Genomic DNA, 9,142 nt, shown 5'->3' on the forward strand with positions numbered 1-9,142 from the left:
CCTGCAGCCTACTAGCAACATGCAAGGGAAAACCAGACCTGTGCATTACATTGGTAAAATCGAATGCTTCAATGAAGATGGAGAAATTGAGGCCAACTTTTTAAGAAAATTGCCTGGAAAGTCCGAGAAAAAGTTGTCCTTTGTCTTTAAAGCAGACGATGAGTGTGTCTTTCTTAAAAAGGATGTCGTTAAAGCTTCCTCACACGACCACTTGGAGAAACTTTCTGCCGTCAGCAGAAATTCCGGTTTCCATGCTTTCTTGATCAGTGGCATATGGAATAAGTTTAGATCTGACAGACAACGGAAATTGATTTAGAAAATTCACATTTGGAGGTATATTTAATCAAGATTGTGTATTAATTCATCGTTTTATTTTCTGTTTTGCGGCTCAGTTAACACGATCTGCTAGTACTACATTGATTCAACGTCTGTTGAGGTTTAATCAACGAAAAAGTGGCAGATTAGTCGGCTGGAAAGTGCGCAATTTCACAGTCGAACACTCACAACAAAATAAATTTATCCTTTCACATGTTGTTTTTTCTTCCTGGTAGCAGCTATGTATTAACTGCTACCCAACCTGTCTTCTTTCTAACTTTCGACTCAAGTTCCACATGTGTTGTGTAAAGATTACATATTGTCAACAAGAGACTGGATCAATTGTGAAGTAGAATAGTCACTGCACACTCTATTACGTCCGTCCGATAGATTTATCACATCGTAAAAGGCCGAACCACGTTTTCACCAAGCAGCGAGAACACGAGCTAGTGAATAGAGAAAAAATAATGAGATTGTCGCTCAAGCATGACAGTGCATGGCAATGGTGGCGTCACCATTGCGTCACAGTCCATGTTACAATTCGGGACAAATAGCTGGGTAATAGTTTCATGAACACATGTTTTGCATAGCATTTTATATGTAGGCTACGGGCTACCATCGCTACAGCTTTTGTTATTGAACTTAAACGAGTGGCTCAACTTACTTCACACCCCGGCTCAACTTACCACGTGGCGTAGGTAAGTTGAGACAAAATGACATAATATTTAAAGCATGCTTTTTTTTCAATATTCTTATGAATTATGAAAATTTTTTTTTGTTAAATGAAGGCCAAAGCATCAACCATTATGCTGCCACTTTCACTTTTATTGTTTGGAGATGGTGTATGTCCACTTTTCTTACCAGGTATCAGTGATCCAAGATGAAGCGCTGATAGACTATCAACTTATAGTAGCCTATAGGCTAACTTAGACTACTGAACAGGAGCGCCAAATTTATTGTTGCGAGGTAAATAAAACCCGATTTTTAGAAAGTTTTATCGTGCAAGTTGGGCCTGTTCAAATAAAAACACTTCATACCAGCGGCTTGAGAATAGTCAGGCCTATAGCCTATAGGATTTGGTCTAGGCCTACCGCTCATGGACGATTTGAATCTTTATCCTGGTAATGAGAAAGTCTCTGAGCGGTAGTTACGGTGTCGGTACCGTACCGTACTAGTTTCGGATTTTTGTAGAGGCATTGAATCACTGACGTAGGCCCGGTAACCGAGATTGACAGAGCAAAGTTTATGATAGTGTTGCTGTTTGTGAATTATATAGCCTACTCCTTCAACTCAGTGCAACTGAATGGAGAGCGGCTGTCCTTGGAATGCGTAGCTGAATGCAACGTAATGTAATAACGTAACGGCAACGTAACGGCAACGTAACGGCAATGTAATGGCAATGTAATGGCGGACCAGTGCTTCTTGATGTTGATGTTTCTTTGTGTACAAAGTTGAGAGCTCAGCCAACTGAGCTATCGGCGCAAAATGAGCTAATGATGCAGCTGATGGTAAGATCGTCACGTAACGCTAGGTCAATTTCGAACGATACTTTGCTTATGTATTTTGATAATATTGACCGAGATATCCAAACAATCGTTTCTATAGTAAACAAAACTATCCCCGACCTGTTGAGTTATTACCTTACGCTCATCGCGTGTGCAACCAACAACAACAACCACAGGACGCGTTGTGGCGATTTGCGCTCAGTCATCGTAGCTAGCGGCATGCCGTCACAATGCAGGGCCGCTGTTCAAGTGAATTTAATCTGCTTATTTTCTGGAAGTCAGATTTATTTGTTGATTCCATAAGTCAAAATTGTTGTTATTTTTTTCTCTGCAGATTTGAGTCATAGGCCTACTTATTTAGCAAATCAAATATGTTTTACATTGACTCAACAATTGTAGACGTTGAATCAACGCAAACAACGACTGATTGGCACACTGGAACTCTGTTGAACCATTTATAACAATTATTCATAAGTTATCACTATTATTATTTCTATGTTGTTTGGGATACGTAGATTTTTGCGTAAACAAAAATACTACAGTAAAGCCATATAGATGTTAATACATTTTGTAACTTTTGCCAGTGGTGGTAGGCTATAAAAGCGAATTCTATACCAAAGCTCTTTCAAAATGAATTAGCATTTTGTCTGTTATGTCTATTTATGTGAGGACATGATGTGCTTCTACAGTATAAACATACTCCGATACTCATGACACAAATGGCACTCAAAAATTATAGTTTGACCTCTCCGACAAAACTATAATATTTACATTTCGACGTCTGTTCGGGAACAATGTAGAAAAAGCGATTTTTGCTGTCTGGGTGGCACACATCCAGTAGCGTTGACACAGGAGTCCAAGGGTACTTTTTGACTCTGGTCCGGGGTGGTTTTAGGGACCCGGAACCTTCCCAAGGGGCCCCAAGGGGCCCGAAACCTTTCCAAGGGGCTAGGAAACTGCGTATTCGTTGGATGTTAGTGCATTTTTTATGTGTCTTGATTTGAGGTTCGAATATCTCATTGGTCTCTCTCGCTGTAGGTATCATGGCTGATACAGCCCTCGATGTACAATGATGTTCCAGTTTGATCGATCTCGTGCGTCTTGCCAAATTTTAGTAGGGTTTTTGATTTGTGGTTGACAATTGTGCAAAAATGTGAATCTTTGAGCTCCTCTTGACCGTTTTCCTAGTATTTTTCCACTTAAAGATAAATCTTCAAGTTCGCATTGGTATCGACCCCTAAATCATCCCCTCAACGGCCCTGCACACAATTATGTAAATTTGTAGGCCTATCAAGTTAATTGCATCAAGAAAAAACACAACTACGACGGCTGCAAGCTCATTTCTTTATTTCATTCTTTTCCTGATCAAACCCTTACACAGACTGGGAAGTTGCGCTTTGGTATGAAATTCCAAGCTTATAATTTTAAATTTTATGACGTTTTTCAAGCGCTAAGATCTTCTGTGTTGCTTTCTTGCTACGAACGAAACCAACACAAGGCGAAAAAACTAATTTTAATTTGGAAAATGTTTGTTTTAGGCAATTCTACTTTCACACGCGACGCTTTTTTTGTTTCTGAAAATAGTCGGTTACGTAGCACTCCTCGTCACTAACGTCGAAACCGCCCTGGTGTTGTCTGAACGCGATTCCGCCCTGAGGCGACGAAACGTGCCTTGATATTCCAGAGTCGAGTAAGAGAAATTCGCAGTTTCGCTTCCAACGCTCGACGGTAGCGTCACATTGCATCGAGTGACTTATGATGTCATCAATAGTGGTTTAGAACAAATGGAGGAGTCAAGATGTTGAGGCCGAGATGGAACTTGAGTAATGAACCATAGAAGTTTAATAAAAGAATTGTCGCCATCGCTTATTAGTCGGGCTCAGCATTATGACAGAATATGCTATTGCGTATTGAAGCGCCGCTCAAGGCTATCGAAGAACACTTTAGCCTACTCTTCGTTCAGGAAACTTGTTTAACTATAAGTTTCCCTGACCCGTTCTAGCAGACTTGACACCATCATCAACTGCAACTGTCTTTATGCTTTGTTCTATTTAGCCTACTGAACTGGGATTGAAAAGTTTTACATCGAACACCAAAATATTGAATATGCAGTAAATCATCCGGACGGGATCTAACAACACTCAAATGAAAGAAACGAATGAATTTTGTCTATTTCAGAAGGCGCCTTTCCCGCAGGTGAAGGCGCAAACAAAAATAAGCAAGGCGTGAGCACAGCAATAAACTTTGCTCATAGAGCCAAGCAGATCTGACGCAGAGCTTAAACAAATTAGCCTCCGAAACATTTATTAATTGAAACCTTATTATGGCGCCATGTCACGTGTAAAAAATTTTCAATCACCATGCATATGGCAACACTGCAATCTTCACAGTTTTGGATAGGTCCACGCCCGAAAGCAATCACTGTAGCAAGTTCACGTTATAGGATTTTATGCACAAGCTTTGAAAAATAAATTTAGATAATTTGGAACATACTCCGATGAAAAAAGTAACTCACTCGAAAGTGTCTTCGTTCCAGCTCCTCATCCTTAACAACATAATAAAGTTCAAACATTTTCGGCATCAGGAAATCACCTCATCAGGAAATACCTAATACATCAAAATAAAAAACTGTAATACGCACTGAACTAAGTACACGCACAACTAAAGAACAGATACCAAAGGGGTTAACATTTTGTAACGTAGCCTATATGAGTGTAATCACAAGGCAAGATTTCGATATAGATAGTGAGCGGCAACAACATACAATCCGGGAAAACAATTATGACATACAGTAAAGCAAACAGTAAAGCAAAGGTAATCTAATATAAATTCAGTAGGAAAGATACCTCTCCAGCGAATAACTGCTCGTTGAGCTTAGGGTTGCGTTGTTCTACTTGAAGTGCCTCGTAAATTTTAGTTTCAAATTCTGATTGACAGTTCCGAATTATTTGAAATCAATCTGATGTAAAATTGACGTCACAAAATTAAGTTTCCTACAATCACTACAAGAAGTTGCGTTTGAGTTAAAATCTTGTTTCTGTCTTATGTACTTTACAATTTATCACATTTGTTCCTTTATACAAAAGTATAACTTGCAATCTTTTGAACTGCAGATTAAAAGCAAATAGCATATTTTGCGTAACAATATATGAACACAATGGAAGACTTTAAACGCGGTGACGTCACAGATGAATCAATAATCGAAATAGATGAAGATCGCTTGAAGACGCGGTGTTACATCAAGATCAAGAGACAAGTGAAGCTGAGCTTCATGCTTTTCATCCTGGGTGTCATTATGATCATGTTGGGATCCATAGGATACATCAACAAGACCATTTCCCAAACTGAGGCACAACACTCAAGCACACCATCCATCTCAACATCCGCCAACATCCTTATTGCTCTCGGAGGAATGTTCATCTTGCTTTCATTTGTGCAAGCTCTTCAACATTTCTGCTCCCTCAGGAAAGACAAACAGTTGAAAAATATCGCAGTGCTTCCTAACACAATTTTGTACTCGAATGCATCAGGCTTTGTGACGTCACAAGCGTGTATGGATACCAATCCTGCCTTCTCTGAAAAGCATTCATTGATATTTTCACTTTCTGCTGCTCTTGATGACTTGCCAGAGTACAGTGAGGTAACAAAGCCAGAAAAGCTGCCGCCACCTTATTGTGAAGTCAGCAATGGACCTACTGGTGTTTCAGACGCGAACAGCCAAACAAACACTGAGCTGAGCACATGACGAACAAGCATTGTGAGGTGAGACGCATACCGATGTCACAAGCGGAGGAGTTGCTTCTTTTTGAGGTCACTGGCCATCCACGCATGACTAGGCGAATGTTCTAGATCGAACATTGTTTCAAATAATCCCATTGTTATGTTGAGTATCGTAGTTTGACGATGTTGTATGTTGTTATGGCAATATGAGCAAACGAAGCGATTTTATTAATTTTGTAAAATTTACCCTAAAGTTCCTCTGGAAGATCATAACCCAACGCATCAAGAGCTGCCCCACGTTGACCATCACGATGACGCATCACGACCGACCAACACAGCGATTGATTATAAATACGCATACGCAGATGACCTGGCTATTCTTTATTCTCACCGCAAATGGGAAACAGTGCAGAACACCTTGACTAAGGATATGGACATTCTATCTTCCTATCTGCACCAATGGCGCCTTAAGTTGAGTAAAGCGAAGACGGTGACTTCTGTCTTCCACCTATGTAATAGAGACTCAAACAGGAAAATTAACATCCAAAATAACGGCCGAACGCTTCCTTTCGAAGCCACACCCACATACCTTGGAGTTCGACTTGATCGGTCCCTTACATACCGCAAACACCTAGTACACTTACGCGGAAAAGTAACAGCTCGTACTGCTCTCATGAAACGTCTTGCTGGTACAAGGTGGGGTGCTAGCCCCTCAGTGCTGAGAACAAGTGGTTTAGCCTTAATCTACGCCCCTGCTGAATACTGTGCTGCTACTTGGTGCAGAAGTGCCCATACTGACCTTGTCGATGTACCAATCAACAACTGCCTGCGAACTGTCACAGGTTGCCTCCGCCCAACTCCATCTGACTGTTTGCCTGTCCTTGCAAACATTGAGCCAGCTGCACTACGGCGCCAACGTGCTGTTCTTTCCCTGAGCCGTAAAGCCCTAAACCCTAGCCATCCGCTACACACAACCACGCTGAGATATCCACCAAAGCAGCGGCTAAAATCAAGAAAGCCATTTGTACGCGCTGCACAAGACCTTCTGGCCAGGGGCGCCGGAAGCGGGGGGGTAGGGGGGGCGGATGCCCTCTCTGCCCTCAATTTTTCTGCAGATGGAGGGGCAGGGGGGGCAATGGTGCCCTTTTAAAGTCATGTAATCTACTGCACATTTTGCAATATAACAATTTCTGCTATTGGCTTTTAGCCTATTAATAACCTTTCATTTTTGCCTCAAAATAATATTTACGGCTCAAAATTTTGCAACTGCAACACAGTACAAGCCTTAAAACTCGTTTGTTTTCGGCAGCCATCGTGGCCTACCGGGAGCTCCTTCTCGGCCGCCAAATCTTCGTGCTTGGAGGCCAAAATACAAAATAAAAATAACGATAGCACAAGTAAATGAAATTAAACTTGCAACAATGCTAAAATGATCACTTAGCGTTGTTGAAGTCTGGGCCTGGGCGACGTCCTGCAATAGAATCGTTGCACCACGCAGTTACTGCTTTATCGGGATTATGTAATCCAGTACTGCGGGACCATCTAACGACACTCGCAAGTCGCACGAGTGTCTCCAATGTGGCTGATTTTGAAGAAGTTCGCTACTCCCCTAGAATTCTTTTTAGCAACGAAAAACAACGTTCGACATGACTGTGTTGACGATGACGGCAAAAGGTAATAAAATAAGTATTTCAATGATGTGAAGGACATTACTAAAAGAAGCATAATTTTTGCAAAATAACTTATGATCAAAAATTTTCCCCCTCGGATGTCAACTAACTTAGTTTTCCTTTTTAACAACGATTCAATGTCCAACAACATCGAATCGACATAAAAACGACAATATTGCCAGCCGACGTAAATTAGCACTTCGGATTAAGACTTTGTTAAAATAAACGTCGGGAATTACACACAAGACTTACAGCGCTGGTGATCGCAAATGGATATATTCCATCAATAACAAATATTCCCGCACAATGCAACAGCAGTGGCGATTATGACGCGTTGACCTAATTTTGCGTCACTCTTTGATAGCCTACTACATATTTTCGACAGTTAATCCACGATCATTCTATTGCGAAATTAAATAATTGGCTAGAAGAGACCGGCGGCCAAACTTCGCCGATTGAGGAGGTAGCACCGGCGGTCATTCAAGCACTACTTAGCGGCCATGGCCACAGGCTGCTTTAAGGCCTAACAGTAGGTTACATCATTATAACATAGCATGATGCCCTTCTTTGTATACCGGACCCTTGTAGGCTATCATTACTCAATGGCCTACATAGTGAGCTGATAGATTAGCATTACCGCTATATCTTTAAACTTGAAAATAAGTTGGCCTTTTAGTAAACAAAAGTGCCCTTTTTTGTAATCTTGCCCCCCCAGTCAAAAATCGTTCCGGCGCCCCTGCTTCTGGCAGCCTCTGGTGGAAGCCCTAGCAAACAGTGGTGCCACGCGGCGTGGTGTGAACAATGGTCAAGCAGCACGTCACGTCCCCACTTTGCCAAGTATTCAGATCCCCGTCCGAAAACCAGCTGGGACATGGCCTCTCTAGACTTGCCTCATCAAGGCGTAACCGTTTGCTCACTGGTGTTGGACGCTATGGTGCAGACATGTTGCGTTGGGGCTTGGCAGAGAGTGCTGCTTGTGAGTGTGGCGAAATGCAGACGGCAGCCCACATTATCAAGGATTGCCGGCTATATAGATCACCCCATGGTATGGAAGGCCTAATTTCCATCGATGACGACACCAGGCAGTGGCTAACCAACGGATGCCCTGATATATAGCGACAATACGAGAGAAGAAGAAGAAGAACACAGCGATTGTCCATCAAGCTTTTGGTTTTCTTTATTGTTATTTTTTTCTTCTTTGTATTTTCTCAGACGCCAATTTTTTAGTTTGTTTTTAAGATTTACTTTAATCTGTGCACCGTGCCAACGGTGTTGCGAACCATGTCGTTATTTTTATTCAATTGCCACCGATAAACTGCTTCTATATTTGCAAGTGCAATGGTGAATTTCTTTCTCCTTTATTTATAAAATGTGCGTTAAACGTTTTTTTTGCAATTGTTAATATAATAAACTTAAATATGTTAAATCTAATTAAGTTACTCGGCTTTGTATATGCCCATGGTTCAATTATAAAATCAAATGACAAACTGACAAAATCAATTCTCATAACTTTTTTTAGAAAGAGATCACATCTCTTAAAAGTCAAGTTTATCCTTGTATAAGATAATACTTAGCCTAAGTCATTCAACTTGCAATTAAAATCATCTTCCAACCAGCATGATCATATTTATTCAACTCCTGCATAGCCGACTCCTGCATATTCAACTCCTGCATCGTCGGCTGCATAGCCGAGTGGTGAGAACACTGGAACGGCAATCGAAAGGGCGCTGGTTCGACACCGCTCATGAGCATGCAGCTGTGTCTTTGGCAGGACACTTAAAGGCATGCCTGAAGGTGGACATGAAGATTGGCATCCTTGCCTTCCCGTCCACTTAATCTAAATCTTCAACCACCAAGTGTAAGCTTGGATACGACAAACAAAACTCCTGCAGATGTTGACTTGCGTTGGAAAGACACATTTTCATGAAATTG

Source organism: Aplidium turbinatum, chromosome 15 (assembly GCF_918807975.1).
Source record: "Aplidium turbinatum chromosome 15, kaAplTurb1.1, whole genome shotgun sequence".
NCBI classification, from domain to species: domain Eukaryota; kingdom Metazoa; phylum Chordata; class Ascidiacea; order Aplousobranchia; family Polyclinidae; genus Aplidium; species Aplidium turbinatum.